The sequence below is a fragment of the Mus musculus genome, chromosome 10 (genome assembly GCF_000001635.26).
Source record: "Mus musculus strain C57BL/6J chromosome 10, GRCm38.p6 C57BL/6J".
Lineage (NCBI taxonomy): Eukaryota > Metazoa > Chordata > Mammalia > Rodentia > Muridae > Mus > Mus musculus.
The window spans coordinates 83964762-83987433 of record NC_000076.6 but is presented as its reverse complement, the minus strand read 5'-3'; the positions used below and the strand labels follow the sequence as shown (position 1 = coordinate 83987433).

At 44.9% G+C, this 22672-nt stretch overlaps 1 long non-coding RNA gene across 1 annotated transcript; it reads right to left on the bottom strand.

The window, feature by feature from the left end:
* Positions 1–234: 234 nt before the first annotated feature.
* Positions 235–15825, bottom strand: Gm40725. Its single transcript, XR_871908.1, has 3 exons — positions 15624–15825; positions 8922–9271; positions 235–3470 (listed from the first exon to the last, which is right to left on the bottom strand). It is a non-coding gene; the product is annotated as a predicted gene, 40725 (long non-coding RNA).
* Positions 15826–22672: the final 6847 nt, after the last annotated feature.

The following is a 22672-nucleotide window of genomic DNA, read 5'->3' as shown; positions in this document are numbered from 1 at the left end:
GGAAGGAAAAAATGAAGCAGTGGGCAGGGTTAGAATCCCAGGGCAATGGAATGGGAGAGTAGAGGGAGATATATAGATATGGAGATATACATGGAAATAAATATCCTTATATAGGGCAATAGAATGAGAGAACAGAGGGGGGCATATATATCTATAGATAGATAGATAGATAGATAGATAGATTACATATGGAGATATATAGATATATATGGAAATAAATATCCCCATTTATTTATATGCACACACATGTACATGCACGCACACACATACAGGCAAGTGTGCTGAGAGAGATGAGCTAGAGAAAGACAACCTTTCAGCCACTGTAGCTTTTATCAGATTTGAGAAAAGGGATGGAAGCAACCAACACTCAATGGAATGAGGAACATAATGGGCAAACAGAAGGCAATATGTCCCTGAGTTGAAGGTGGCCTGCTCTGTTGAAGAACAGCAAGAAATTGGTGAGATCAGAAGGAAGGGTCGCCTGGATAGCATGAGGGTAGGGGTAAAGTCAGAGGCCCGGAAGCTCAGCGGAGGTATGGTGCACATACCCTCAAACCTGCATCATCAAATTCCATCAAGGGGTGGGCATGTGTCTACAGACACAAATGTGGTTGCCCATACAAGAAAGAGAAGTCATGTGGCACAGTGGTCACAGGGTAGGGGGAGAGGCTAGAAAGACCTGAGGTGGAGTTCAGACTCTGACATGACCTTGCCATCACAGGATGGCTATGGTCTGAATGGGCCCCCAAAATGAGTATGCTGGAAACAACCCCAAGTGTTGGAAGGCATTTGGGCCATAAATTTTTCATCAGTGGATGGAATGATGACCACCACATGAAGTAGCACACACACGGCAAGGCTGTGGTTCACCACAGGCCACTACACAGCCCATGAAGAACCAGAAAGCAGGAGCTTCAGGGCTCTAAACACAGCAGTAATGATGAAAAGACAGAAGAGCTAGAGACCCTGGGCTGATCAGAACACATGCGTACATTCACTGAAATGTCATAGTACACTCCACAGATACATGCAAATACTGTGCTAACTACAACAAAAGATTAATTACTTAAGGGGTAGAAATACTAACTGTCCTGATTGGATCTCTGCCTATTTCCTGTGTATCATCTCTCTGTACTATATAATTTTGTATACTTAAAACAAAAGGTTCATGTAGCGCTCACATCACATGAATGGATTCTCTTTCTTGTTCTTCCACAACACAGAGACAGTGTATTCCTTTCTGGCCCTTTCTACCTTCTATCACATAAGGATGCATCAAGAAAGTCGTTATTAGCTCATTAAATGTTGATCTTGAACGTGTGTGTGTGTGTGCATATGTGCACACCTGTTGAGGCCAGAGATAAACATCAGGTGTCTTTTTCTTCAACTCTCTACCTTACTTTTTTAAAGACAGGTTCTCTCAATGAACCCACTAGCTCACCCATTAGCTAGACTGGCTGGCAGGAAGCCTCAGGGTTCTGTCTTTCTCTACCCCAATCCGAAGTGTTGGGGTACCAAGCATAACCACCATAACCAGCTTTTCATGTGACTGCCAAACTCAGGCCCTAACCCTTGCACAGCAGGTACTGTACTGATGGAGATCTGCTCACCCCAGCCTTGAACTGAGAAACGTACGTCTGTGTTCCTTATAAACTACTCGGTCTATAGCATCTTCTAGTAGCATGGACTAAAGATGCATATGTTGTCCCTAAACCACTTACACAGCTGTGCTGAGCGGCAGGTTGTATGCATTGTAAAACTTATCGGCTATACCAACCTCCCTGTTGTGAGGACCTCAGCAAATAACGTATGCAATGTGATTAAAGCAGTGTCTGGCCAGGACCCAAGTTCAATGAAAGGCTCACTACTGCTACCATCACTGTTCTTACAGCTATTGGCCCTTGGTAGTTATTCAGCTAACAGACACACTCAACAGGTTAGGCTCTGGGCAAAGGCAGGCTAAATATTCAAGACCGAGAGTCATCCTCAAGCAAGCCACCTGGACTGGCAGCCACAGCCAAGATACTCCCTCATGCAAGTCTGGCATGGCAGCCTCACGGGGCAGCTGGGAAGCTGGCATCTCTGGGTGTCAAGCAGAGAGCAGCCTGCCAGAGGCGGGGCAGGGGGTGGGTGGGGAGAGAACAAAGCACCCTCTTTCCCAGCTTTAGGTTGCCGCTTGGGATTGCACGCCTGATCGGCTCTGAAGAGTAGACGGCTCACCCCACCTGCTCCTCGCGGGCCAGTGTGACTCATCCAACTGCACACCTGGGCCTGGGTTGGAGCCAGGACAGGGGCCACATCAGGGGAAAACTTCTGGAAGGTCTGGGATGGGGCAGATGGCTTTGATGGGTGTTAAGGGACACTGCAGTCCAGAACCACAGGTCTACAAAGCCCTCTGCCCTCCTCCCACCATGTAAGGAGTAAGGGAGAGCTGTTAGTTTTTCTTCAGACTGAGTCCAAGGAGCTTCACGTTGTGGGAGGAAGATGACTAAGGATTGGGAACCTTATCGTACTGGCCAATAGAGGAGGAAAAGATAGGGCAGGCTGTAAAGATATCAGTACCAAGAACTACTATAAGTAAACAGCTCTGGGAAGCATAGAATCTATTCTCTATCCGGCTCCAAGCCCTTTCTTTCTGAATGAAACTAATGAAACCAAGCATCCTTTGTCATTGTAGCATTATAGACAGTCTTTTTTTATTATTATTTAAAAATCCGCTCACTATGCACTAGTCTGCCACAGAGAATCCTCTGCACTCCCCCGGACCACAGTTCTCAGTTCCTAAAGGCTCCACCCTCTCTGATCTCCAGATAGTCCTGATTTGTGGAGGTTTCCTTTTTGTTTGTTTGTTTGTTTGTTTGTTTATACAAAACTGTTTCTATGCACAACCTGCCAGGTTAGGTAGGACAGGGCCAGGTGACAAGGACTCAACAGTGCACTGAATGTGGGCCCACACCTCTTGTTTTCTCTGGGGCTCACTCTTCACAGCTGCACTGGGCTGGGGAGCAGGCTTGCTGCTAAACACTGGGGCCAGCCGTGATGCCTTGGAAAGGAAACCTACTTTCTTTTCTCATCCACAAAATGGGACTGGCTGCTCTTCCCTGCTTACTCAGTCTGGTGGTTTTGAATCCCTTGCAACAATCATAGAAGACTTTGAAGAAATTAAGTATTGTATAAAACCAGATGATAGAAAGGCTTTTTTAATTCATATGACAGCGTTAACGACAAACCTCACAGAGTCTTTAGATGCATTAGAACAGCCCCTCATGACAGGTGTCTGTGTTTCGTTCCAGAAGTCCATCAAATTCTTCCAGTGTACTCCAAAGACTAGTTGAATTCTTTCTCAACCACCTGTAAGGATCTAAAGAGCCCCTCCAGAATGAGGTCCAATAGCGCCAAACATCCCTTCAGTGTCCTTCTGATTTCTTCTCCTCAGAGACTTGGATTTGCTGGATCCAAGTTTCCTCTTCCTGTCTGGAAACCGAGAGACAGAGAGAGAGAGAGAGAGAGAGAGAGAGAGAGAGAGAGAGAGAGAGAGAGAGAGAGAGAGAGAGAGAGAGAGAGAAAGAGAGAGAGAGATCTTGTAGAGGAAAGCCAAGAAGAAAGTTGTTCTTACCAACCAGCCTTGGCAGGTTACCCTTGTGACCATAACCAAGATCAGCTGTGACTCAGAGCCATGCTTGGGGGTTCCACTCCAGTTACCTCCCCAGGAGACAGATGCTAGCTACACTGCCTTCAGTGAAAAGCAAATGACAGAGACTCCACTCTGGAGCCCGTAGGGGAGACATTTTCTGAGGAGATGACTGAACAGGTGTGTTCAAGCTCTGCCCGGGCCATTCTCTGCTGTCACCCCCACTCTAACAGCATAGTGTCAAGTCACTCTCTTCCTTTTGCTCATCCCAGGAATGTTCCCTCCTGACTTTCCCTCCATCTTCAGGAGAACAATCCCTTACAGCATGACCTGGGATCAGTTCTTTTGCTCAGTTTCCTGGCGTGTAATTGTGATCCTGTAATGCTACCCACCACTGGCCTGTATGGATGAGCACATGCTGTTTGGCTCACACTCACTCACTCATGTTATCCTGGGAAAAAAGGCAAGTTGCTGCCTCACCTTTCCCAAGCTGAATCACATGAAAAGACATCACCAAGAGTGTTCAACTGGAGGAACGTGAGGAAGTACACTGCATCCTTCATCCTTCATGCTTCAAGTGACCCAAGCCAAACACACCGGTACTTAGAATTCTGCACATGCAGTAGCGTGCTGACCATGTACTTAGAAGTAATACTTTGGGGTAGCCCATGCCTCGAACGTATTTTACAAAATACTAAGATATCAAGCCAACAGCATTCACATCTCCTAGTGTTTCATAAGTGTTCCTTGAATCAACCTCCTTTCAGAGCATATTCCCACACCTGGAAAAGGACAATGTGAATTCTGAGCAGGCCTTCAGGAGGCAAATGCTTAGAGTTCTAACTCTTGGGAATTCTTCCTTGTGTTTCAGATAAATGGAGTGAATATCCGGGGATCAGGTATTCACTGCTTAGGCAAAGCTGTTCTGGTGGTGACGGTTTTGTATTTGTTTTTCAGCTTTTCATCTACCATTTCAGTTTATCTTTCTCGGGAAGCAGAGTCCACTAAGGTAGATGTTACATTTCCTAAACCTTCTGGCCTTTTCTCCTCTCAAACTAAATTATTACCATAGAAATGGAAACAGAAGTGCTTTGGACAATCTCTGCCTCTTTTGCTGAGTAACACTATACAGACTGTGTACTTTAGAAATATATATATGCACCTATGTATACAAGAACCACTAATCAGAGAGAGCTGATAAAACTGAAAGAGGACAAGGAAAGAGTTGTTGATGGATTGTGAGAGAGGAAGGAAAGGGGAAATAGAATATTATAATCTAAAATAAATAATTAGGAAGAGAAGAAAATGAAAGAACAGCACAGAGAGGGTGGGGTGGCGTTCAAGCCCATGCAGTCCAGACTGCAGTCCAAGGTGTTTGCCAAGCAGTCATCTCCCACCAACACATGTGGATGCTGTAGGGATTAGAGGGGATAACTAACAAGGGTAAGTGTTGGGAGCCGCCCTCACATTTGCCATTACAGGATGGCGCTCACAGCTGTGTTCTAAGTAGTAAACATAATCTGCACACGTGCAGGGGCAGTTTTCCCGCCATGTGTTCTGCCTTTCTCGTGATGACAACTGGGCCGATGGGCTGCAGCCAATCAGGGAGTAATACGTCCTAGGCGGAGGATAATTCTCCTTAAAAGGGACGGGGTTTTGCCATTCTTTTTCTCTTTCTTGCTTTCTTGTTCTTGTTCTTTTTCTTGCTTTCTTGCTCTCTCTTGCTTTTGCTCTTGCACTCTTGCGCTCTGGCTCTGGCTCCTAAAGATGTAAGCAATAGAGCTCTTGCTCTCTTGCACTCTTGCTCCTGAAGATGTAAGCAATAAAGCTTTGCCGCAGAAGATTCCGGTTTGCTGCGTTCTTCCTGGCCGGTCGCGAGAACGCGTGTAAGAGGTAAGCAGTTAATACTATGATTATGCTATGATGCGAAACTGTGTACAGATACCTTTTGTGGTGTCCACTGATTAACAGGTGCTCTAAGTATATTAATCCTCTGGACTTCATCTATCTGTCTCTTCCAGTGACTTTCCTCAATCGTTATCTTTTTCAAGGAGCCCAGGATGTGCTGTCTGACATTTACTAGTGAGAGAGGGTTATGATGCTCAGTAATTTTGCCCATAAACAGAGCCGTTGGGTTTTTGGAACCATTGGACATGAGCTGTCACGTTATAGAAGGTGTATCGCAAAGACACACTAATTTGGTGACCCTTATGCAAGGATACAAGCACTTCTAGTTCACCTAGTGTTTGTGATCTTTCTTTTTCTTTTTCTTTCTTTTTCTTTTCTTTTCTTTTCTTTTCTTTTCTTTTCTTTCTTTCTTTCTTTCTTTCTTTTTTTCTTTCTTTCTTTTTTTTTTTTTTTTGGACAGGGTTTCTCTGTATAGCCCTGGCTGTCCTGGAACTCACTTTGTAGACCAGGCTGGCATTGAACTCAGAAATCCACCTGCCTCTGCCTCCCAAGTGCTGGGATTAAAGGCTACTGTGAGAGGATGTCCAAGAGAATATCATTCCAGCCCTCACCAATCCCTTCAACTTCCCACTTCTCATGGAGGAAGAAGAGGCAAGAACTGCAGGAAAGACTGAGCATGTCTGCAATGTCATCAGAGCCAGACACATGTTATCAATAACAAAAATGCATGCTGGTCTCTGGTAGCCATGTGTAGTAGCCCTGAGTCCTATTCCACATTATTTCTCCTTCCTCCTCCCCCTCCTCCCCCTCTCCTCCTCCCCTTCCTTTTCCTTCTCTTTCATCTTCCCTCCCCCTCCTCTTCTTTCTGCACCTGCTCCTCCTTCTTATCTTCCTTTTCCTTCTCTTCCTCCTCCTCCTCTTCTTCCTCCTCCTCTTCTTCCTCCTCCTCCTTCTTTCTTCTTGTTCTTTTCCTCTTGGGCACAGGCTTAGAGAACACTTTGTAGAGATTTTGTAGCATCTTTTTATAGTATCCAATAGTATAGAGGCCGTGTCTTATGACTAATCATGGTCAAGTTTTTATAAATTGGAAATAGCATGCCTTGGTGATGGTATAACATTTTCAAAGTCCATGAGATCTGATATTTCTAGTCTACCAGCTAAGGGACATGGATGTCAGCACTTTATCCTCACAAGAAGTGGACAGATGAGCAACCTAGAAACAGCTGCTTCTTAGCTCTGTCTGAGGAATGAGAGCCAAGGAAAAACCATTCAGTAGAACTGTGGAGACAGGCAGACACAGAGAGTCATGCCTTGCTGGAGAAGAAGCACGCAGAAAACAGAAAGGACAGGAAAAGCTGGCGTGTCGTTGAGAGAGTACTGGGAAGAGGATCTAGGTAGACGAGTCCCTAGGGAAAACACTAAGGGACCCAGTGACAGGCTAACAGTCACACTTTCTAAGTTTTACTTCTAAGAACCCTACCACATCCTTATTCTGAACATTAGTGGGGACCCTCATCTTGAAGTACACCAGACATTCTGTTCTCAGGAATGCCTTCCTCAGGAACAGCTATTTTACCAGAACCCAATCTGCAAGGATTTTTATTAGAGCCTAATGTACCAGTGGGAAGGGGAACTACAAAAACCAGATTCTTCCAGCTCTTGTTTAACCAGAAGCTGGGAACAGGAAGGGTGTGGTTCAAGACATGCATGTGGGGATTAGAGAGATAGCTTAGTGGTTAGGAGTCCTTACAGCTCTTGCAGAGAACTGGAGTCAGTTCCCAGCACCCGTGACAGGTGGCTCATAACTTCCTATAACTCCAGCTCCAGGAGGAACCTGATACCTCCTCCAGACTCCACTGCCACTGCCCTCACGCTTATATACCCACACAGACACACACACACATATATATACACACACACAGATACACACACAGAGACACATAGATACACACACACAGAGACACACAGACATACACAGATGCACACACACAGACACACAGATACACACGCACACACACACAGACCCCCCCCCCACACACACACACAATTACAAATAAAGTAAATCTTGAAAAGCAACATGTCTTGGGCTGGAGAGATGGCTTAGTGGTTAAGAGCACTGACTGCTCTTCCAGAGGTCTAAAGTTCAATTCCCAGCAACCACTTGGAGGCTCACAACCTCCAATGGGATCTGATGCCCTCTTCTGGTGTGTCTGAAGACAGCTACAGTGTACTCACATACATAAAATAAATAAGTAAATTTCTTTAAAAAAAAACAACAACATGTCTTTAAAAATAAATCCATATAAAACCTAATTGTGAAACTATAGAACACGTCCCTAAACACACCCAACACACACCTGACAGTTGCATTGCTAAAGTCCTGAAGGCCACATCTACCTTGCAACAAAAACTATGAGCCACACTAAAAGGCACAAAACTCAGTTTGAAGAGGCCAACAAGCATCAGAGCCAGAATCAAAGAGGGCAGCAGAGTCACCGTGATTATCATGCTAATGGCTTTAGTGATAAAAAGACGTTCTAGGAGAATAAATGCATAATATAAGCCAGGGACCTAAGAGACAATCAAAAAGAAATGCCGAGCTGGAAAAGGGCAACTGTGCTTCTAGCCACGGATGATCAGACAGACTGACAGACAGACTAGAGGCCGTCACGCTTAAGATCTGACAAAAGGAACTTGCAAAACTGAGTAGGAGAAAAGACTAAAAACGCCACAATAACTTAGGATGGATACAGAAGGGCTGCAGAGGGAGGTGGGAAAATCATATTTGAGGTAATAGTGGCCAAGATTTCTCCCCAAAGGATCAAATCTCCCGGACCAAGGAAGCTAAGAAAATACCAATAATAAATGCCAAAGAACAACACCTAGGTAAGTCAACCCCCAACTGTTCAAAAAGAAAAATATTGAAAGAGCCCAGTGGGGAGAAAGAACCCCTTCCCCATGGGGCAGATAAGGTAAGACTGACATCTCCCTTGTTCTCTGAAAGGGCGAGCAAAGGCAAGCTAAGGGGAGACAGTCAAGGTCCTCGTAACAGTCCACCGTCCTATGAAATCAGCGTCAACAGCGAGAGAGAAACCCTTTCTCAGTGAGCAAATAGAGAGGGGATTTGTTGTTGGCACATTTGAGGAAATATTAAGACTTGTATACAGAGAAGGAAAATGATAGAAGTCAGAAACTTGGGTCTATATAAAGAAAAAAAACTGCATCAACTATTAAGTAAATGAAAAGAAAAAACCCTTTTCGTTATTATTAATTTGCCCAACAATGGTTTGCTCGGTTGTAACAGTGGGCTTGCAAGGTTGTGCAATGGGCAAAGACCCCTGCTACCAAGTCTAGTGACCCGGGTGCTGTGTCTGGAACTCACGTGATGGTTGTAAAACTTGTCCTGTGGCCTTCACACACCACGTACACAAGTGCACTGGCAGCCACGAGCATGCACCAATCACAACACAGCTTCCAGTTCCACTGCTCACAACTTTCTCTGAGAACGAATCGTAGGCCTCAGAGTGACTGCAGCTTCAGGGTGAGCGAGCGGCTCAGCAAGGCTATCTTACTGGGACTGAGCTTTCCCAAAGCCAGGACAGGCATCTGGAGCAGTGGGTTCTGGAGTGGGGGCTCCATGAGCCCAGGCTTCGGGGTTCCTTACAGCTCATGCTTAGTTTCTCCACGGTGTAGGCAGAGTGTTCAAAGCAGCTGGACTGCCACAGGGAATATCTGAAATTGTCAAAAGAGAGGCCAGTTGATTAATATTCCCACTCAGAGCTGAAGGAGTAAGGAGCGGGTCCAACTGTCAATCATACAATCAAGTCCCAGCAGCTTTGTGTATTTGAAAGAAGAAGAAACAGAGTGAAGTGGCCCCAGTAAGGAGCTATTTTGACCACTGACGTTGTCTACACTCTACAACAGGGCTCAAATCCCAGACAAACATAGACAAGGTAGCATTGCTACATCCCCTCCCCACTCCTGATTTACTTTTTTTTTTTCTTGTCATATGGGTAGCGAGCTGGTCTATCGTCAAGGTGAAAAGATTTTTTTACTCTGTGGAAGTCTCAGGCATGAACTGCACAGAGACCCAAATACGTTGTCTGGCTGTTTCCCAACGTGTTGTGAATATTTCCAGTTTTTGCACTCTTTGTCACTTGTTCCGTAGTGGAAGCTTCTGTCTGAAAGAAGAGATCACTGGATAGTCCATCACAACTGCAGGTGACAATAACATTTCCTGGCCGAATCGAAGCATGTCTATTTAGAGTGTGCTCTGCAGCAGAAAGACACAGGCCTTTTAAAATTACCTCAGATGGGCTTTGCAGTGGGGGGCGGGGGGGACACGTGAATGCTGGACCTAAGAGGTGGTTGGTAGGAAGTAAAAACAAAACGTACCACATCATGTACCCTTTCATAATCTGCTTTATGACATAACATAAATAAACATGTGTCAATTGACTTATACATTACAACCCTTAATGCTCATAATTACTTTGAAAATCTAATGTGATTCTTGGACTGGATAAACAGATAAATAGAGCTTTCAAGGACAAGTCCCTGAAGGTGACACAGCGGATCTGTGAGGCAGCTGGGTATTGAACACATCTTTTCGACCAAGCCTTATCCATCTATCCACTGTGCTTTTCTGGAATTTACATGTTAACTTCCTACCCTGTCTGGAGGAGAGCACTTTAATTTGTTTCGTGCTGCTAACCTAGGATACCCAAGAATGAGTAATCTAGAAGAAACAAGACAGCTTTTCTACACCCCTGGTGGCTGAGGGCTGCCATAGTACATCATCCACAACACATAAATGCCAGAAGGGCAGGAGGGAGAGAGGGAGGTGGTCAGGAGCTAAAATGCCTTTGTCTGTGATAAACCCACTCTCAGGACAACTAACCCCCCTTTGTTTTGAATGGGGTGTCACTGTATAGCCAAGACTAACCTCTAACACATAATCCTCCTGCCTCAGCTGCCCAAGTGTTGGGGGTCACCATTTCTAGCTTTTAACTCACTCTTCTGATAAGTCTGGTCTAGTCACCGGGACAGGTCAGATGACCCACCTCGTGTGTTAGGCCTCACCTCCCAACACGGTTGCATAGGAGATTTAAGCTCCCAACAGGAGCACTGGAGGACACCATAGCAGATGGTAACCATAGCAACAGCTCTCAAGAAGTTCTCCTGTATTTACTGAAATGCTTGCAGTACAGTCCTGGTGAAAATATGTTCAAAGTACTTGCATTCTTGATACTTATTTGCAGTCCTCCCTCATAGTCATTTTGTGATTGTTTTTGTTTTGAATATGCAACATTCTATCTAAGCCAAACACACTTCTGTAAAATGTGCCAGCTCAAGTCCTGATGGCCAGTGGTAGCTTGTTTTCCTATTTGAAAACTTTTTTTTTCTAACAGTGTGTGTGTGTGTGTGTGTGTGCAGAGAGGGGGGCACATACTCTCTTTCTTTGTTCTAAATCAGAAAAGGTATAACTATTTAGCCCCAAAAGTAATAACTATAGCACTACCTATGTTCCTTGTACAGATTCAACATAAAGGGATTTTAAGAGAGCAAATTTCCCTAGTGGTTGACAAGCCTCAGGCAAGGGGAGAGGACGTGGACCTTGGCTTTGCTAGTCCTGAATTTATCCACCTTTATCCTGTCCACGGCATCTGGGTTTCTTTATGTAGGACTAATGTAGACCCTCCATCCTCCATTTACACCTTTCTAGTAAGTCACCCCATATCCTCTCGCCAGCACCCCCAAGACACAGGAGCACTTACCCCGAGCTTCCAATCTTCCAGTCATGCATGATCATTTATCTTTGCATTGATTTGTCTTATTTTGCCTGTGTCTTGTGTGTTAGCGTGGGTTTGTCTGTCCTTTTTATCAAACATTTTTCTTTCTTTTAATTTTTTTCTTCTTTTTATTTATTTTTTCCTGAATTTGAATCTCTAGGAGGATCCGCTGGCATGCCTGACAGCCATCTTGTCAGACAAAGCTTGCCTGAAAAAAATGTCACTGGTGCCAAAGAATGCTGTAATTTCTCAAGACACTGTAAAAACAGCTTCCTTTGAACACAATTCTACCTAGAATCCTGTCGATGACTATATCAGTGACTTTTCCTTTCACTGTGAAAAAAATATCCTCTTAAAAGCAACCTGGAGGAGGGGCTTATTTTAGTTGGGGGGGGGCTTATTTTAGTTCACAGTTTGAGTACAAACTGCCATAGGGAGGCCATGGAGGTCAGAGCCTGAAGCAGCTGGTCACATCAGTCAAGGTCACAGCTGCTTCCTCCTTTTTATGCAGTGCAGGACCCAAGTCCTGGGGTTGGTACCATCTACCTTTAGGGTGGGTCCTCCCAATGAACTTCATCAAGACCTTTCCTGCACAGACTCACCTGGGGCTGACCTAATCTACATAATCCCTTGTGAGTGCAAGCTTGTTACCAGCTATGTCCCTCTCGTTTCCAGAGGAGCTCTCTTAACTGTCCCGACCAAGGTACATATTCTTCTCCACCACTGTACAGGTCAGAGAACTGAGACTCAGAGAGGTTAAGAGACTAGCCAGCTAGGAAGCAGTCAGACTTGGATTCAATCTCTGTCTTCCTGGCTCCAAAAAACGCGCTCTTTTCCAGTGCTGTGCACAGTTAGATCAGCTCTCTGAGCACAATCACTCTTTCCAGCTGGGCCTGTGGCAAGTGTATTAAAAGGGAACAGATATTGGATTCGTTCTCCTCTTTCTTTCTCTCTCTCTCTCTCTCTCTCTCTCTCTCTCTCTCTCTTTCTTTTCTTCTTTGCCTAGCTCATCAACTGGTTTAGTAAGTCTTTAGACACTTCTCTCAAATTCCAGGGTTTATTTTATTTATTTTTTTTTTTTTTGGTATAAAATCATGGGAATTTTAGACTAGATAACTCTGTATTCCAAGTTCTTTCCAGTCTCCAACATGTAGCAGTGTCAGCTCCTGACTGCTTGACTGTTATCGTGGAATTCCTGAGTCAAGCACTGGAGGAACCAGACTCTGAAGCAAGCCAATCGGCAAAGTTTCCCCCCACAAACCATCTCTCCCTAATTCAGGCAAATGGATGAGGTATGTGTAATTCAAACTGCAAAAAAAGTAACAAGCTTCCGGCCAAGTTTTACCCTCACTTAACTGTGCTCTTGGGGGTTGAGTTGAGGCAGGGTGACGGATGCTGAACCCGGGGTGGAATTTGGCCTAATATGTGGATTCTTACAACTTCCAAATGACGTCAGTGTTCTAACTTGAGAGACTGAAAAAGTGCTGAGTTGAGTCTATTTGCCTCCATAAAGAAAATCTGGAAACCACTGGGCTGGGGCCAGTGTCCACCAATGTTATAAGGCTCAGTGTACTTTTGGCAGGGAAAAACCATTGGGGGACCTTCACACTCAATTCCTGCTAACTTAGGGTACAACCTTTCTTTCTGGTGCATAGATTCCTCTAAGATAGGGACCAACATTCTTGCAGCTGGCTCAGAGAAAGTGCAATTGCTAAAGAGGGCTCATGCTGTGCAGGTCTTGGCACCACTGAGGCTGTAGAAATTGCAACATCTACTATTGGGGAGTCATCGAGGGTGTTCTCCATCAGGAGAGACTGGACAAGCCAGTGAAGATGTTATCCAGATAACAACTCAAAACAGGGGTTGGGGTCTAATTAGTCAAATAATGGCTTTTCTGTCTGGCATCTGTTTTCCTCAGAACTGGTGTGTGTTTGTGTGTGTGTGTGTGTGTGTGTGTAACAGTGTGTGTAACAGTGTGTGTAACAGTGTGTGTATCTGTGTCTATGTGTGTAAATACATGTGCATATGTTGGGTATCTTTCCTCAATTGCCGGCCATATTTTTTTAAGATGAGGTCTCTCAATAAACCTGATCTGGTAGGCAGACTTCCCAGCAAGCACTCGGGATCCTCCCATCTCTATCCCCCTAAAGCTAGGACCACAGGGACCTGCTGTCATGCCCAGTTTTGACAGATTGGTGGAGATACAAACTCAGACCCTTACCCTTGTGCAGCAAGCACTTTGTCAATTGGACCGTCTCCTCAGCCCACTGTGCAGAGTTTTGACAATCCTGTGAGAATGTCTGTCCAGGATGCCCTAAAACACCAGCATTCCATGTGTCTCCAGCTGTCTTAGTTTGGGTTTCTATCATTGTGATGAAACACTGTGACCAAAAGCAACATGAGGAGGAAAAGGTTTATTGCATTTTAGAGTTCCCGGGTCACACTCCATTACTGAGGAAAGTCAGGGCAGGGACCTGGAAGCAAGAACTGAATCAGAAGTCATGGAGGAACACTGTGTGCTGACTTGCTCAGCCTGCTTTCTTACATGCCCCCAAGACAACCGACTAAGGATGGCATCACTCACAATGAGCTGGACCCACATCTATCATTAATAATAATAATAATAATAATAATAATAATAATAATAAGAAGAAGAAGAAGAAGAAGAAGAAGAAGAAGAAGAAGGTGGTGGCGGCTCCACAGGCCACACTTGAAAACATCTTCTCAATTGAGATTCTCTCTTCCCAGACACCCCTAGCTTGTGTCAACTTGACCAAGCAACAACAACAAAAGCAACCTAACTAACACATCAGCTGGGCAATCCAGAATAAAACAAACAAACAAAAAAAAAGTGGACGGGGAAGAGGGCAGGTTTTAGGGCGGAGTCTAAAGGTCTGGCGTCAAGGCCTCTTTCTATCACTCACCTGTGAGAAAAATTCAGGCAATGTTTTTCATCAAGGGGGGAAAAAAGCAACAGTCATGGTGGCTTCTGGCAGGATTCTGAAGAACAGACACTCTAATTCACACGGAATACTCATTGTTTGGCACATAGTACACACTCAGTAAATTTTAGCCGTTCATCCTGAGTCTCTCATCAACCAAGGAAACAAGATTTAAAAACACTGTACAACTTCGTTCTTACCAACCCCCTGCTGAGCGGCACATCTGACATGGAGCAGCAATGAAAGGAAGGGCAGCTTACGATCACGTCTGACCCTCTACCTTCCAAATCAGCATCTGTGCCTCATCTCCTGGCTGCTCCACATGGCCAAGGCAACCAGAGTTGTCATGACCACAGTTAGGAAAGTACATGAGAGAAACAAAAGACAAGACCAAGAAGAGTGATGCAGGGGACCTTGGCTCAGTCGGCTATAGCCCCATTGCAGCAGCACCAAGAATCAGAGGGGAGGGCCAACATGTAACCATCTGACATTTCAAAGGGCAGAGACAATGTCTGTCAGTGGCTATGGCTTTGTCCATGTCCCATAACCTGGCCTATGTAAGGACCTCTCATCAGTAAGATGGGGGAAGGAGCAGGGAAGGGGACAGAGAAGACCTAGATATTTGTTCCATTCTCTTTTCTTTACTGAATGATGGAATGAGTGGATAAGCCATCTATCCATATCAGATACACATGGGATGCAAGTTCCCTGACTCCCCACAGACCTACTGAAACAGAACCTGCGGCTGGGACTCAAGAATCTACGTATTCTGCTTCTCTGGAGAACTAAGACTTAAGGACCATTTCTCTGGTTCCCCGTGAATGTGATGGAGTTGAGGGAATCCTGTGATTCACATTTAAGGACTCGGATTTGGGCATGAGATTAGCATACAAGAGGGAGTAACAGGCTTGGCTGCCACTCTCATGGTGAGGGTAGAGAACAGTGCTGGATGGGCTGGTAGGAGTCCTGGTTTCTATTTCACGTTTACTAGGTAGACCATAAGGCTCACCTGCATCTTTTCCTTCATTTGTCGATACAGAAAAGCCCTCCCTAGCCTTCTCCATGGGGTTTTAAAGAGCCACAAATAAGGTGATGAACGCAAAATATTAAAATATCATATAAGCCAAGGAATTATTTACTTCCAGTAACCTAGAAATGGCCATCCCTTCCCCAGGTTATAGGGAGTGGTAGGCTTGTGATTTTTCCCTCAGTAGACTCCACAGAGAGTTCTCATGTTCCCTGGATAATTGCCGGCTTCCTTTTGCCCAGCTGTGGATAAGGTCAGTGAATGAATGCCCACAGTTGACAGAACGCTGCAATGCCATCAGGGGATTTAAGAAGAAAACCTACCTTCTTCCTTCAGTGTCGCTGAAGTCACTTCACGTATGTCTCTGCAGATCTCCTTCTCGAGGTCCAAGCCCGAGCAACTCCCCACATAGCCTTTCCTCTGTAGCTGCCCTGCTTTGGTACCACTCATCACCACTATGACACAGGAATGTGGCTGTGCAGTAGAAAACAATATTTTTAAATAATCCTAGAGAGTCTGGCCATAGCTAAGTAGACCTTAAGTAAGTACAGCCCTTATTTTTTTTTTTAAAGTCATGCTTATGGAAGTTTCTTTCCTGTGTGTTTGGGAGCACATACCATGATATGGCCTTCATGTAGAGGTCAGAAGAAAACTCCGGGGAGTTGGTTTTCTCCTTGTTCCATATGGATCCCCAGGTACAGAGCTCTGGTCTTAGCAGCAATGTTTCATCCCCTGAACGTATCTCTGCTCCTCGACTCTCTGTCTCTCTCTCTCTCTCTCCCTTAATTTATTTATTCACTTTATATCCCAGTCACTGCCCACTCCTAGTCCTCCCCTCATACAGTCCTTCCCCCACCCCTCCCCTTCTCCTCTAAGAAGGTGAAACCCTGCCCCCTTGGTTATCTCCCCACCCTGGCATACCAAGTATCTACAGGACTAGGCACATCCTCTCCCACTGAAGCCAGACAAGGCAGCTCAATTAGAGGAACAGGAACCTCAGGCAGACAACAGCTTTAGGGACAGCCCCCATTCCAGTTGTTAGGGGACCCACATGAAGACTAAGTTGCACATCGGATACATATGTGCAGGGTGTGGAGGAGGGCACTAGGCCCAGCCTATGTATGCTCTTTGGTTGCTAGTTCAGTCTCTGAGAACCCTCATGGGTCCTAAAGTCATTCTTGATGTGGGTATATGAGTGCTCACTTCTTGGCAGACCCAGAGGGGATTCTGGCATTTCCCCTATGTCTCTGCTTTGGAACACTTGGGGAAAGTCCCAGCTGAAAACAGGAGCAGCCTCCCTCCTGGGAATGCCGAGATCCCCTGAGTGTTCTGCTTGTTTATTTCGCCATTACTGCATCCTTTGCTGAAAATAAGTGACATTCCACAGAGATCTTTGGGGTTACATTTTTGTCCCGAAACAAACCTCTAAGGATTCAAGGCAGGAAGCTAGAAGGAGCTGATCTCCATGGACCCCCTAAGCCACTAAGCTGGCCCTGGTCTGCCTCCCTGTGGGCTTCTGGCTGAGCCACCAACTGTCAGCTCTTCTGCTGCTGGTGACCAAGAGCAATTCTGACTGAGTGAAAACAGAGCTGAGCCAGATCTTAAGCCTGTTTGCAACATTACTCCTAACTGCGGCACTCCGTCTGAAACTGGACAGAAAGTGAGATGCCCTAACATGGCCAGGGGAGATGCAGCTGGCAGCTGAGTCACAGTCCTTGCTTCCATGCCAGGTAGCCAGTCTAAGAGGTGTGGTCCACAGCCAGGAAACTCCAGTCTTTAATGCAAGGTTAAGCTTGCTACAAGCTAAGTCACCCATGTCCTGAGGAGGCGTTGGAATAAGATATCATTTGGTTCTTAAGACAAGCCAGGGGACATTTTGTGTGTCCCTGGATCTTCATAGGTCCACCCCAGGGCCCTTCATGAAGCTAGAGCCTTGATCATGGAAGGCACAGGCTTTAACACCTGAACCAGATTCATCTTCCACTCTGGAGTACAGAAAGGAATCCCTTTTGCTTCCTGCTCCAGGAAACAAGCAGCCTCCCTAGATTTTGATCTGTCAGGATGCCGCGCTCTTGCACCAAACCAGAAAGAAAGAAGACTGGGAGGACTGAGCATAGCTCAGTTGGTAGCTAGAATGATTGTCTAGAACATGCAAAGTCCAAAGATCAATTCCCAAGTCCATATGAACTGAGCGTGGCCATAGGAGTCAATGCCTATAATCCCTGCGCTTGGGAGTTAAAAGCAAGGTGATCAGAAGTTCAAGGTCATCTTCAGATACATAGACATTTAGAAAGTTGAAGGTCAGCCTGAGCTATATGTGTTTCTGTCTCAAAAAAGAAGGAAGGGGGGAGGGAGGAAAGGAGAAAGAGAAAGACATAAGAGCCTTCCTCTAGAGCACACCTAATGCAGTAAAAAGAAAATATGATCTTGGTAAAGGAAGGGTCTCAGGAGCTTGGGGGATGGTGAAAGAGTGCGCCATTGGTCTGTGTCAGGTCTGACAGGCATCCATCCTCTCCAGCAGCTCCCACTCTCCAGCGTTCTCTCGGGTCCCATCTCTTTTCCTCGCAAACAGAAGATACTTGACAGTCTGTGTGGGAAGTCTGTCAGGTGCCAGGGCTCCTCGGCCATCTGTGCACGTGTGCACATTTTGGGGTAAGAAAGGGCAAGAAAGGGACCGTGGATGCATGCTGGAGGCAACAAGGCCACAGCGACACTTCTGAAGCAGGCCCAATGTGGAAGACAGATATCTAGCAGCGTGCAAGCCATTCTGTCCATCTTGTAACACTAAATTAAGGAGTCTCTTGCCCACTACAAAGACCAACATGAGCCAGAGCCTAAAACGTCAAGAAGGAGGCTCAAAAACATATCTGCAGGGAAAAGTCATGATTTTTTTTGACTTTCTGCCCAGACCAATAAACTTTTCCACATTTGAAAATTTCTCATCTTGATTTTAGTTGTCCTGGGGTCATCCATGGCATGAAGGGGAATCAGCTTGCATTCCTGCCCTCAGGTGCTGAGGGTAATTAGGGATCCACCCTTGTTTGTTATGCTGGCTCAGGGTGTATGCCCACACGTACACCAGCAGGCAGGACGTCTGCCAAATGAGCAAGGGGTAGGAAATGCCATCAAGACCTTCTTGATTAAAAGTTTTGGTCACAGTAGTTGAGCTTGATCCACTTTATGTCAATTTTAACAAGTAAATTCAAACTGATGATCAGCTATATTTGAAATGTTTGCTTTTTTTTGTCTTTAATCAGACCTATAGAAGGAGCATCAACCTGCTTACTTTAAACAATACAGTCAATGAAACCCATCCAGTTGTTCCAGACAGATGTACAAGGCATGACTCAGGCAAGAATGTGGGCCTTTTGTAGGATGCTCATAGAACAACAGACCTGCAGCACATGGCGAGGAAGCAGCAGGGGACTGTGAAAAACTACTGGGACAGAGAGTAAAGGATACAGGGCTTCGTGAACCTCTGAATTGGGGTGCAGTCTTATCATAAAGGGTATGTGGAAACTTTCCTAGTAATGACTCCTTTAGCTTGCATTAGATACACAAAGGAATGCTGCTGTATGCTGGGGATGTTCTGTAGGTAGATGGCAGACCCCTTTAGTCAGGGAACAACTGTCAGTGAACCTCGGCTTCTGTGTTTGTGAAAATGTGTGGCAACATGAACTCCTTAGGAAAATTAAACTTCTAGATGTGAGACAGAGCTGAAGAAACGGCTGCTACTTGTTGCTCTTGTGGAAAACCTGAGATCAGTTCACCACAGTCAAGTCAGGTCACAAACACCTGTAACCCCAGATCCAGTGGATCCAAACACCCTTTTTTTGGACTCCACGGGAACCCCACTGGCACATGCACATACCCATATACTGACACATACCTATACATGGTATGTATAGGCATGGCTCCCAGCACATAGTAGGTCACCAGCATGTGCTAAACATCATGAAGGAGAAAAGAAGACATTGATAGAAAGCATTTTACAAGAAAGTCTGACACTCTGTAGTTGTCAAGTGCTCCCAGGTTGGGGAACCCAAGAAAGGCCACTTGGAGTTACTGAAGCAGGATGGTCCCTTTAAGGAATAAAAAGAACTAGATTGGCAGGAGAGTCAGGTGCAGCTCAGGGGGTTGGGACTAAGACTGGAAAAAGGAATCAGAACAAGGGGAAAGCAGAAATGAAAGCTCGGCCTGACAGGTGGAGCTTAGCCTCCTGGTGACAGTAATGCTAGACAGAGGATTCGTGGAGTCCAGCTCAGTGAGTGGTGGGATGCTCTGGGATGGTTGGAATGCTTGCTAGGAAGCTAAGAAGGCTAAGGCATCTAGCCTTCATCACTTGAAGGTGAGTCACAAGTTAGAAAGAATCAAAGAAATCAGTTCCTCCTGTGTTGGGAACAGTATTGGGGACAGTCCTGGGGACGGTGTTGGGGATAGTAGGCTCCTCCAGTGTTGGGGATAGGAGGCTCCATGAGCCCTCCTATCCTCATGTATGAGATGCCCAAGATACTTTACACCAGTGCTGTGTGCTCATTACTGACAAGGACCTGCTCGTTAACTTCTGACTCAGTTCCAAGCCCAGTGCTAGACGCCTCACAGAAACGTGGGAAACAAAACTCACTTCTGCAAGAGTCTCACTTTCTCCCCCGTGCTTAGCCCTGCTCCGACCTTCTTCCCTAGGCTCCCTTCCCAAACCTCCTGACCTCACCTCTGAGATTTTCATCCAAAGAAGAAGAGAGAAATCCAGGCATGCCTTCCCATCTAAATCTTCTGTTTCCCCTTCAGAAAGCATCTTAGGATTTAAGGGAATAAAGAAACACTCATTCAAATACAAGCTCCACTCCTCCTTCCATGTATGGTCTTGACTAAGTCCTTAAACCTCTCTGCTATGTCTTCATTTTGTTTGGGGCCACAGCTGTGAAGGCCAGAAGAGAGGGTCAGATCCCCTGGACCTGAGGTTTAGCTGCTTGTGAGCAGCCCCAGTGTGCGTCCTGAGAACCAATTTCAGGTCCTCTGGAGCAACAGCAAGTGTCCCTAACTGCTGAGCCATCTCTCCAGTCCTCAGTGTGTATAACTTTTGAGTGTTTATGATGACTTCCCTGAGCCACTGTAACTCTCTCAAAGAACATGCTTATTCAAATATCTGTCATTTCTGATGACATTTCTGGTGTCATTTCTTTTTCATTTACTCCTAAAATTCTCTTTTCCCCTCAGATTAAAGGTCAGCCGTTATTGTCCTGAAGAGTTATGATAGCAATCATTTTGCTTAGCTTATCTTCATCTGAAAATATTTTATTCTTTTGCTTATGCTTTTGAAAGGTAGTTTTGCTGGGTATATAATTCTAACTTGGTCAAAGCACACACAGAGAGACATTAAAAATGGTTTCCCATTATTTTCTGTCTCCTGTGGTTTCTGATAAGACATTTGCAATCAAGTGTGTGTGTGTGTTGACCTTGCTTTTCTTAACTATTTTCAAGAGTTTTCTTTGTTATAAATCTGATATATATGGTTTATTTTATTTATCTTTTTTTGTGTTTTCTGAACTTCTTGGATCCACTTATGATGATATTCATGTATTTTGAGATTAGTGATAAGTTCTTTGAACATATCTTTCTGTCCTCTATTCTTTCTCTCTTCTCCCAAGAGTCCAAACATCTATATGTTAGGATTTTATATTGTCTCTCAGATTTATGTGTTTCTATCGGTGTTACTGTTGGTTTCCTTTCTCTTTTTCAAAGTGGGTAAGGTATATTGATCTACCCCCGAGTTCACATACACACACACACACACACACACACACACACACACACTCTCTCTCTCTCTCTCTCTTTGCTCTCTCCATTCTGCTCTTAAGTCTACCCAGTGAATAAACTGAGTACAGATGACAAATTCTGCAAATTTTAAACTTTTCACTTTAATTTTTTTATATCCCCAGTTTCAAATAATTCCCTATCTTTTTATTTGTATCAACTGCACTTTCCTTTTCTTCCTGAGTATGGCTATGAAGTCCACTTCAATACCCTTGTCATATAATCACAAAATACAGATTAGGTTGCTGTGATTGGCATCTGCTCATCTCTTGATTCCTTAAGATTGGGTCAAGGTTTTGGGTTTTTTTTTTTTTTTTTTTAGTTCTTTGGATGTTGATTTTTGTCTTATATCCTGCTTAGTGTGCTTTTTTTATGTTGTGAAGATTCTAGATTCTGTGAAAATTTTTAATGATATCTCCCACTTTTTCTTAGCAAGCATCTAAATTTCTTGTAGTCTACCTGTAAACTTACCGCAAGTCACTTCAGTCTGTATTCAATCTGCCTACCCATACAAGGCTCAGTCAGAGATATGGGCAGAGACTACACATAGAACTTGGGGTTCTTATTTTCTGTCTCTTTTTACCCTAGCATGCACCCCACACTCCCTAGAAGCTTTCTTGCTCATCTGGTCAAAAAGATGATTTTTGTTGGCTTTTAGTCTCCTTGTTCCAGACCTAAAACAACAACAACAACATGGAAACCTTGACCTGGGCATTTATTTCCTCCAGACTTCAACCTTCTCCCTCCAACATACCTGATTTTGTTCATGCTCCATGGTCCTCCACTGTCTTCTTCACATTTTTTCAGAGTGTACGTCAGCTTAGGGACAGAACTAGACAGTTTTTGCCTGAATGCTCAGCCAAAGTCCCTGGTTTTGTACCTTTGCAGAATAACTTAGCATATATCATTGAGCTTGCCAGTCTGATAAAAATCAAAGCTGAAAGCACGAGGTTAAGTTGAAAAATAGACCTATTCAGTATTCCGTTTAAAGCAATGCCTTCTATAAGATTTTATCAAAATAAGATGGGGAACCACAAGAGAACTAGAAAACAATAGTCAGTGTAGCAATTAGCATTTACTAGGGTGCTTAAAGCTGCTGCATGCGCAGAAAAAGCAAAGACTGAAGGAAGGACTGCCAAGCGCAAAAGCAAATCTCAAATGATGATGCTGGATACAAACAGCACTTGAAAAAGGCTGAAGAGAGGGAGTCGTCAAAGGCAGTCAGGGGAGACTAACTGAGGCAGAGCGGGCACACCAAGAAAGGCCACCAGCTGCTGCCTGTGTCCTCTCTGGCCCTCCTCCCTTCAGACCATCTAGCCAGCAATCTGCTTGGTGCCCCCCCCCTCCCGAAAGTGAACTTGCTGTTGCCTAGTAGACAGTCTGAGGCAAGAAATGCAGTAAGATTATCTATGTTTGTTGTAGCCCCATATTCAGGATCTTATCTCTTCTTGCAAATTCCCCAACTAGAGTTCACCAGCACTACATGGGGGCAAAAAAAAAGGCAATTCTTTTTCTCAACCCCATTAAACTGTCATGAAGCTATTCTCTATTTACAAAT